The sequence below is a fragment of the Vombatus ursinus genome, unplaced genomic scaffold, assembly GCF_900497805.2.
Source record: "Vombatus ursinus unplaced genomic scaffold, bare-nosed wombat genome assembly UNPS02014909.1, whole genome shotgun sequence".
Classification (NCBI taxonomy): Eukaryota; Metazoa; Chordata; class Mammalia; order Diprotodontia; family Vombatidae; genus Vombatus; species Vombatus ursinus.
The window spans coordinates 17,586,589-17,596,618 of record NW_020954687.1 but is presented as its reverse complement, the minus strand read 5'-3'; positions in this window follow the sequence as shown (position 1 = coordinate 17,596,618).

Here is a 10,030-nt window from a genome sequence, read left to right as displayed (position 1 = left end):
GAAGAAGAAGAAGAAGAAGAAGAAGAAGAAGAAGAAGAAGAAGAAGAAGAAGAAGAAGAAGAAGAAGAAGAAGAAGAAGAAGAAGAAGAAGAAGAAATTTTGTTAAAGGAAAAGGGGGTTTGGGATATGATATTCTGGAAAGGAAAAGAGCTAGGATTAAAAGAAAAAATAGCCTACCAAGCAAAACTGAATACAACAGTTTAAGGGAAAAAATGATATTTAATGAAATAGAGCAAGCCAAAAGGCCCCAAATGAGGGAAAACACACACACACACACACACACACACACATATATTACATATATATATATATTACATATATATATATATATTACATATATATATATATATATTACATATATATATATATATATGTATATGTATATGTAGAGAAAAGCAACAGCATCCCAAAACTAGAAGGCAGCAACACAGACAAGAAAAAAAATATAATTGGTGGCAAAGTCTATAGCAGGAGTGGGAAACCTGTGGCCTCGAGGCCACATATGGCCCTCTAGATCCTCAAATGGAATCCTTTGACTGAATCCAAACTTCACAAATTTGGGCTATAGCATCACAGGCATGAGGGACAACATAATTGGCTGGAAATTGGGAATGTGGCCTAGCAACAATATCTCTTTCCATCTAGAAAATTCTGATTGATTTAATCAAACTGTAAAAACAAATGGTATATAGCTAACAGATTTCTTCTAGTTCTACAATGGCAGAAAGTAATATAGAGATAACTAGGTTTCTTTTAATTGAAATAATTTCTAGGGAAACCAATTTAAAAAAAATAACTGAGAAAGGAAAACTGAGCTATGAACCAACTTTTGAAATAAACCCAGAGACAAAGAAACTTGACTTAAGCAACTACACAAAATATCAACAGTGGTATTGAATAGAACAAAATAAAAATTAAAATTAAAAAAATGATTTTCTCAATTGAAGTGATCTAAATAAAATGGATATGTGAGAAAGATGGATCTACTGGTAAGCAGGGGGAAGGGGAATTGAGAATTAGAAAATTTATCTCACACAAAAGGACGATCTTTTACACTGCAGGGGGAAATGGTGGGAGGGTAGGCATTGCTTCAAGCTCATTCTCATCTAAATTGGATCAAAGAAGGAAATATATACATACAAATTTGATTGGGTATAAAAAGAAGAGGTATGTGATAAAAGGATGAAAGATTGAACAGATAAAAGGAAGGCTGTGGTCAGAAACAAAACAGACATTAAAGAAGGGCCAGAATAAAAGAGAGAGAGAGAGAGAGAGAGAGAGAGAGAGAGAGAGAGAGAGAGAGAGAGAGAGAATAAGTTGAAAATAAGATAAGGAGGAAAGAAAGTTACTAATCATAAGTGTTAATGTGAATGGGATGAATTCATTAGAAACCAGAATCCAACAATGTGTTATTTACAAGAAACACAGCTGAAATAGAGACACACAGAATAAAAACAAAATTCTGGATCAAAATCTATTATGCTTCAGCTGAAGTGAAAAAAAAGGGCATGATTAGTAATCATGATCTCAGAAAAAAATGGATAAAAGGTTCAAGCAGGAAAATATATCTCGCTAAAAGGCACTGTAGTCAATCAAGTAATACCAATACTAGATAATTTTGCACAAAATGGCATAGCGTCCAAATTATTAAAGGGAATGTTAAACAGATTATGGGAGAAAATACACAATAAAACCACACAAGTGGAGGAATTCAACTTTCTTTTCTCAGAGCTAAGTAAATTTAGCCATGAAATTTTTTAAAAAGGACAGAAATACAGTCTTAGAAAAATGAAATATCACAGAAGTCTGGAAAAAAAACAACAATAAGGAATAGAAAGGTGTATACCTTTTCCTCAGCTGTACATGGAACCTTTCTAAAAATTGATCAGTATTAGGGCATAAGATTCTCACAACCAAATGCAGAGAAATTAAATGCATCATTTTAGGACAATAATGCAACAAAGGGTCATAGAATGCATTGAATAAAAGTTAATTGTATACCAATTTATCTAATCATTATGAATGATTGGGTCAAAGAAGAAATCACATTAACAATCAATTTTATTAAAGAGTATGACAACAATGAGACAGCATAACAAAATTTACAGGATGTAGTCAAATCTGTAATTTGGTAAAAATGTGTGTATTTTAACATTTACAGCAATAAAATAGAGATAGAGCAGGTCAATAAATTGTGTGTGCAACTAGAAGAACTAGAGGGGAAAAAAAAAATTATAAACACCAATTAAACACCAAAATTGAAATCCTGAAAATCAAAGAAGTGATGAATAAAATTGAAAGTAAAACAACAACAACAACACAACATTGAGCTAATATATAAAACTAAAAGCTGGCTTTAGGGGAAAAACAAAATAGATATCATTAGTTAATTTGATTTTAAAAAGAAGAAAAATAAATCACTAACATAAAAAATGGAAAGGGCCAATGCACCAAAAGTGAAGATAACATTAAAGCAATTATTTGTAGTTATTTTGCTTAATTTTATGACAGTAAACTTGATAATCTAAGTGAAAAGTATAAACATTTACAAAAATATATTTAACATGGTTAACAGAAGAAATAGTATACTTACATAACACTATCTTAGAAAGAAAAAAAATAATTGAATGAGTCATAAATTAACTCACTAAGAAAAAGTCCTCAGTATTTAAAATAGAATTCTACTAGACATTTAAGGAACAATTAATTCTAATACTATATAATCTATATGAAACAAAATTGATAAAGGAGTCCTATGAATTTCTTTTTATGACACAAATATGGTTTTGATACTTAAACAAAGGAGAGCAGAAACAGAGAAAGAAAACTATAGGCCAAATTCCCCAATGAAGATTGGTTCAAAAAATTTAAACAAAATACTGAAAGAGACATTACAACAATATATCACAAAGATCATACTCCATGACCTAGTGGAAATTATACCAGGAATTCAGGGCTGGTTCAATATTGGGAGAACCATCAGCATAATTGACAATATGAATAACAAGAACAACAAAAGCCATATGATTATATCTAGAGATGCAGAAAAGGCTTTTGACTAAATACAGCATCCATTGTATAGAAAGCATAGGAATCAAGGGATCCTTTCTTAAACTGATAAATAGGGTCAATCTCAAATCAAGAATGAGTATTATTGGTAATGCAAACAAAATACAAGCTTTCCTAACAAGGACAGGGGTGAAGCAAGTATGTCTTTCATCCTCCCTGCTATGCAATATTGTATTAGAAATGCTAGCTATAGCAATAGGAGAAGAAAACTAAATTGAAATAATAAATATAACTAATGAGGAAATAAACCTGTTATTCTTTGTAGATGCTGTGATGGAGAAATCTAGAGAAAGAACTAAAAAACTAACTGAAACAATTAACAATATTAGCAAAGTTTCAGGATATAAAATAAATCCATAAATCATCAGCATTTCTATATATTACCAATAAAACCAAATAGGAAGAGATACAAAAATAAATTCCAATTTAAATACCTACAGACAAGATAGAATACTTGGGAGTCTACCGGTCAAGATAAACCTCGGGACTGTATGAACACAATTACAAAAAAGTTTTCACACAAATAAAGACAGATTTAAAAAAATGGAGAAATTATTATTTGAATAACAATTTAATTGAAGTTAATTACTTATTCAGTGCCATAGCAATGAGACTACGAAAGAATCATTTTATTGTGCCAGAAAAAGTAACAAAATTCATCTTGAAGAAAAATTAAAAAATATCAAGGGAATCAATCAAAAAAATGTGAAGGAAGGAAGCCTAGCAATACTAGATTTCAACCTAAATTATAAAGCAATATTCAGTAAAATGCACCAAAGAGTGGTGGATCAGTGGAATAGATTAAGTAGTCAATACACAGTATTAAGTGACCATAGAAATTTAGTGTTTGATTAACCAAAACATCCAAGATTTTAGGGCAAGAACTCACCATTTGACGAAAATCATTATTATTTTTTCTAATTCTATAAAATAATTTTTTGGTGCTTTGATTGATATGGCACTGAATAAGTAAATCAGCTTAGGTAGAATTTCTTACTTGATTTTCAAAATCCTTTTTGAGCTCTTCTGTGGTGTGATAACAATTCAGATTTTTCTTAGTGGCTCTTGATATAGGAGTTTTGACTTTGTTGTCTTCTTCTGAGTGTGCATTTTGGTCTTACTTGTCCCCACAGTAGCTTTTCACAATCAGAGAAGGTTTTTTTTTCTCTTCCATTTGCTCATTTTCTCAGCCTATTACTTGATTTTAAACTCTTTGGTAAGGTAGGGCTTTGCTTCCAAGGTGTAGAGTACACTGTCCCAAGCTTCAGGGATTTTCTGAAGCTGTTTTCAAAGACAATTCAAGAAACTTTTAACTTTTCAATTCTTCCAAGGTGTTATGATCTATGGAGAGGTGTTTACCACTCCCTTGGCTGTGCTTTGGTCTGTGAGTGACCAGGAGCACTCTTTTCTGCCATGGAACTGTCCCCTCTACTGTGGTCACAAACTCTGCTATGTTAGTGCTTCTCCCCACCCAGGGTCTGCCACCCAGGATTGTGACATGGATCCAGGTATTGAAAAAGGAACAGAGTCCTGCCTCAGTGCTAGCAAAAAGGTCCCTGGAATATTCTTCTGACCAGTTTTTCCACCCTTTTCCATCTTTGGGCTGAGACCTCTGAAGGCAGCTTCAATCACTGTCACTACTGATTCAGTCACTCCCAAGGCCTGCTCCTGGTTTGATGTGGCTGGGGCTTTGCTCACACAGCCTGTGTTAGGCTATGATCCACTGTCACCCAGGTACAACAGACTTTTCCTGACCACCTTCTAAATTGTCTGGCATCTGTGGGCTGAGAAGTCTGGAAATCTCCACGGCTGCCATTGATTCAATGGCCGGAGGCCTACTTTACATTTGCTGGGGCCAGCTCTATGCAGGCAAGACCTATGCTGGATTGTGCTCCAGGGTCACTGTGATGCAATAGACATTTCCTACAGACCTCACAAGTTGTCTTGGGCTGGAAATTTTTTTCACTCCATCTTTTTGTGGGTTCTGCTGTTTTAGAATTTGTTTAGTAATTTTTGAGATATTTGGAGGGGTTTCAGGGAGAGCTCTGGGGAATTTTTGCCTTTACTCCACCATCTTGTCTCCACCTGTCATGTATCTCTCTCTCTCTCTCTCTTTTTAGCAACACTAAGCCAGATGATACATGAATTCAAAGCAAAGAGCATTACATGAAATAATAAGATAATAAGAAATGATTGAAATTAGTATTCAATTCACTCAATAACCATTCCCAACTAGCCATGCCCCACAAATCTTTGGTTGGAAATAACTTCAGGTCATAATTCATCTCTTGCCTTTTTTTTTCTTTAAGCAGGAGAGCCATAAATCAACTCACTCGCACTTGTTAGGAAAATAATGTAAAGCAATCTCTGATTAGTTACCTACCTTTCCATATTCCTTAAGCTACCTTTTGTTCATGTCAAATGAATAAATTCTGAACAATTGGACAGCCCCATTTGGCTGCTGGCTGTAGACTCCCCTTAAAAGTCCCCACCATCTATCTGATAGAGTTTCCAAATCGAGGGACAAGACATCTCAGTAATCCACTGCTCTAGAGTTTTTGCCAATGAATTCTTTTGGTGTCAAAATTATGGGCAATAAATATTTGGGATGTAAAACATCCATTAATGGAAGAGTCAGAAGTGTCTTTACCAAAACAGACACACACACTACACTCTGCACACACACATTATACCACACCCACCCTGGCCCCTAATTATATTTGTAGTATCTACCTCGCAAGCTTGTTTTAGTTTCTGTATTGAACTTCTGACTCATTTGTAAAAGGAATTCTTAGGAAGTAAAATTCCCTCTAGCAATCCTAGTGAGGACTAGAAAATTTTAGTCAGAGATTGCTTGGTCCACTGAGAGTTAAGTCATTTGCCAAGACACATGTGTCCCAGGCAGGACTTGAAAGTAGGGCCTCATGTTTCTGAAGCCACCTTTCCATTCACTATACCATCCCAACTACCTTATAAATAACAGTGTGTGTGTGTGTGTGTGTGTGTGTGTGTGTGTGGTATAGTTCAAAAAAACTATGTAAATGACATCTAAAATCTTAGTTACTAATAATTAATTTTAAAGTATGTATAAACTCTAGCATATATGTTACTATTCTAACATTATTATCTACCTCCCCAAATGACCCCCGACTCCACATTGCCTGACCTCTTTCATGTTTAAATGAAAGGTGAAGTGAAAGATTCACTCCAATGTGGTATTGTCTTTTGGTAGATGACTGAAGTGGAGTGATATATTCATCAATAGGTCTTGAACAATTTATCTTATCAGTCAATCAACAATCATCTATTAGACATTACTGTGTGCCTAGTACTTTGCTGAGCATTGAGTGAATAAGATCAAATATCCTTTCTTGTTTATGATGGAATGTTAGTACTTAAGGTTAAACTTTTTTATAAGTATTTCTTTGATTTAATTTATCAACTCATTTAAATAGTAGGAAAAGTGAATGAATTTATTCATGTGGGGAACTCTCAGACCAGAAACTTTCTCTACCAATGCAGGTAGGCAACTTATAATCTTGAAGATTTGTGAGAACACTGACAGTTTCAGTGGTTTGCTTTGGGACAGACAGTCAAATTTGTCAGAGGTGGGAGTTGACCTAGGTACTCCTTGCTGAGACACAATGAAATAATGTCTAGTATAGTAATTTGTGTACTGTAATATACATACTCTGTTTTCTAAAAAAAAAAATCTGATTCAGTAGTGTAAGCAATCTCTGCCCTGAGATACTGAAAAATAAGAAATATTTCAAGAGATAAGGGATGAAGGGCATGAAAGTAATTTGCTCTACAACTTATAATCATGAATAATCTTCTCAAGCCTCTTTCTTTAAAATCTTCAAAATTTAATCTTCAATGTGATTGAATTATTTGAAACAATTTCTGATTTCTAAGTTATAATAATTTCACTAATTATAGATCAAAAGGCATTACATACTTTAAACATCTTTAAAATAAGTCACTTTTCTGAGTCTCCAAAGAATGTCAAATTGTATAATCAAAACAAAATATTTAAATTGAATAATTTTTTGTGATTTTTTTCTAGCCTAGGTTTTTATGCAATTATTCTTACTCCTGTTCAACTTATTTTCTAAAACATCAAAAAAAAAGTTCTGACATTTCATTTTGAGAATTATGATTCTAAGGAGTCTGGAAAACTACTCTAGGTAAAGTGATAAACGAACAGATGTGTACAAGTTAAATAGAGAATATTTGATCTGAAGAAACATTTGCCTGGATCAATAGATTTATTAGTTGCATTTATAATGAATATAAATAAAGATCAAAGCTATTCACAATTTGTTTCTAAATAAAATTCTTGAGGATTTACCTTCTTCCTTTAGGGAAATTTATAAGTATTCTGTAGACCTTTGTATTTCTATATTCTTTTGTATGCAGCACTTTTCTGGGGGGAAAATAAACAGAAAATGTTTTTAGATGGCACTGAAGATGTTGTCTTCATCGTAGGTGTAGAATGCTCTTCCTACTTTAGAGTTTTCTTTTAACTCAAGAGGATTTACATACAGCTTTACTATATATGTTTTATTACATGCAATAATACACATGTTGCAATAATGCTTTATTGTACATATGTTTATATGCATCTTTTTTTTTCATTTTAAGCATCCCTTATTTATGTACATTTTTGATAAGCTTCAACTTCAGGGATCTAAATTTGAATTTTGGAGAGATTTGAGAACTGGACTTGCTATTTCATTTGGTTTAGAGACTTCTAAATAATCTTTAGCAATGCAGGTGTGTAGTTTCTAGGAGACTTGACTAGAAGATCTTAAGAAATACATATGTAAAGCACTTTTAAACTCTTAATGAGATCTAAAGGCATAGGAGGCCAATGAAAACTACTAGAAGAAGGAGTAGGAGGAAGACTAGGAGTAATATACAACTTGCCCAGGGTTGCACAATCAGAGTATGTCAGAGGCAAGACTTAACTCCATCTCCTTCTTGCTTTTAGGCCAGCCCTTTAACCACTACCCTCTATCCATCACTGACAGACTTTGCTAAAGAACAATAAAATCTGATTCAATAGTATAAGCAATCTTTATCCCTGAGAGACTGAAAAATAGCAAATCTTTCAAGAGATAAGGGGTGAAGGGCAGGAAAGTAATTTGCTCTACAATGAAACTACAGACTTCTAATATTTAGTATCTGTTTCAGTAGATCTGAATAGTGCAGGCAGTAGTTATATGTTCCTCTTACCAATGAAATGCAGTAAGATCCATAAAGTTAGTTTTATACTATCATTCTCATTCAATGGCCATTGTTAAAGAAAATCAATAATTTCTGTACATTTTTATTGATTTTGCATTAAAAAAGCCATCTCTACATGAAAATGAATGAAGGCACTTGGAAAGACAATATTGATCTCAATGTCAGCTAAAGAACAAAATTTAGATGGTTCTTCCATGGAATAGCATAAATGCTTTGGTCAAAAATTTGGTGTTTGTGTATGTGTATGTGTGTGTGTGTGTGTGTGTAAAGGAGACATATTTATAAAATAGCAATGAAATCATGTGGAAAGTTCAACATATCTACCTGTGCAAAACATTACATTCATTGTTCCCAATCTCCTAGGAGTTAAATAAATTGTAAAACTTGAAATAAGTTCTGGGATCCTAAAAGTTAGTTACTGAGTGCCTTTCTTGGCACTTTCTTTGTTTCCTCAGTGCTTGATATGTGGCCTGGCACTTAGTAGGTGCTTAATAGATGGTTATTGACCAACTGATGGTTTCTGATTCTCATGGCTTAACCATTATGTCTCAACTGCCTTTTCACCCTGATAGTTCCCTCAGCTCCTGTGAATGCCTTACCGTGGAACATCCCTCCATCTCTTTGGTCTCCTCAAATTAATGAGTTCTAAACCAGTAGTGGTATACTGGAGACAGTTTTCAAGAGCTGATTCTAGTGTGAACAATTGTATCTCATAAATTGGTAAATGCTATAAATCAGGGTTTGATTTATTATTTTGTTGATTATCTAGTTTTAAGAAAGTGATAGAAAATATTAATAATGCTGATTAAACTTAAAACTGTGTCATGCATACATTGGCATAGTAATAATAATAATAATTATTATTATTATTACTATTACCATTAAGCAGGTTGTTTAAAATTTATCAGAATAGTCTGTTCCCAAAACTTGCTTTTTTAGCAAGGGTTCAAGGTAGTATTCCTTCATATGTATTCTGGTTCTACTTCTTACTCTCTGGACTTGTCCTCCATACTCCTTTGTGAGTATCCCTCCTTTTTATGTGCTGTCTTTCACTTTTTGAATGTAAACTCCTTACAGACAGAGACTATCATTTTGTTTCTATTTGTATCCCCAGTTCTCACAGGTACGTAGTAAGCCCTTAAAATGTTGTTAATTTGACTATTATTAGAGGTAAGATACCAAATATTTGTAAACATCTTGAGGTCAACATTACTCCTGGGAAAGAAAAAATGGTAGAAAAAAAATCAAGAAGTACTGTCCCATATGCTTATTTTATCATATCTGCAAAAACTTTATGTTAATAATAAAATTGCATAGAGAAAACTTCCTTGATCCTTGATGAAGGCACAAAAAGAGGAGGCTTTTCCAAATGATCTTCTATATCAAACCACATCTTTATAGTAATGTAATTGACTTAAAAATACACAGAATAAAAAAAAAAAGCCTGTGCACTTGTTTTTCAGTTACAAAAGAACATTTCATTTACGAAAGCAAAGTATCGTCTTAAAGGCTCCCCTCTAATAGGGTATCTTCCATGTTTATCTTAAAAGCACATGGGGTTCTTTGACAGATACAGAACAGAGATAATTTTGATGACTCATTGATTTTAAATATTAAGCAGAGTCTGGTATGGGGAGCCCTATTCCTGTCAAAGGTATTTAGGCCTAACATGGAAAAGACCCAGCAGAGTCCAAATGAAAGAAAACTTCCT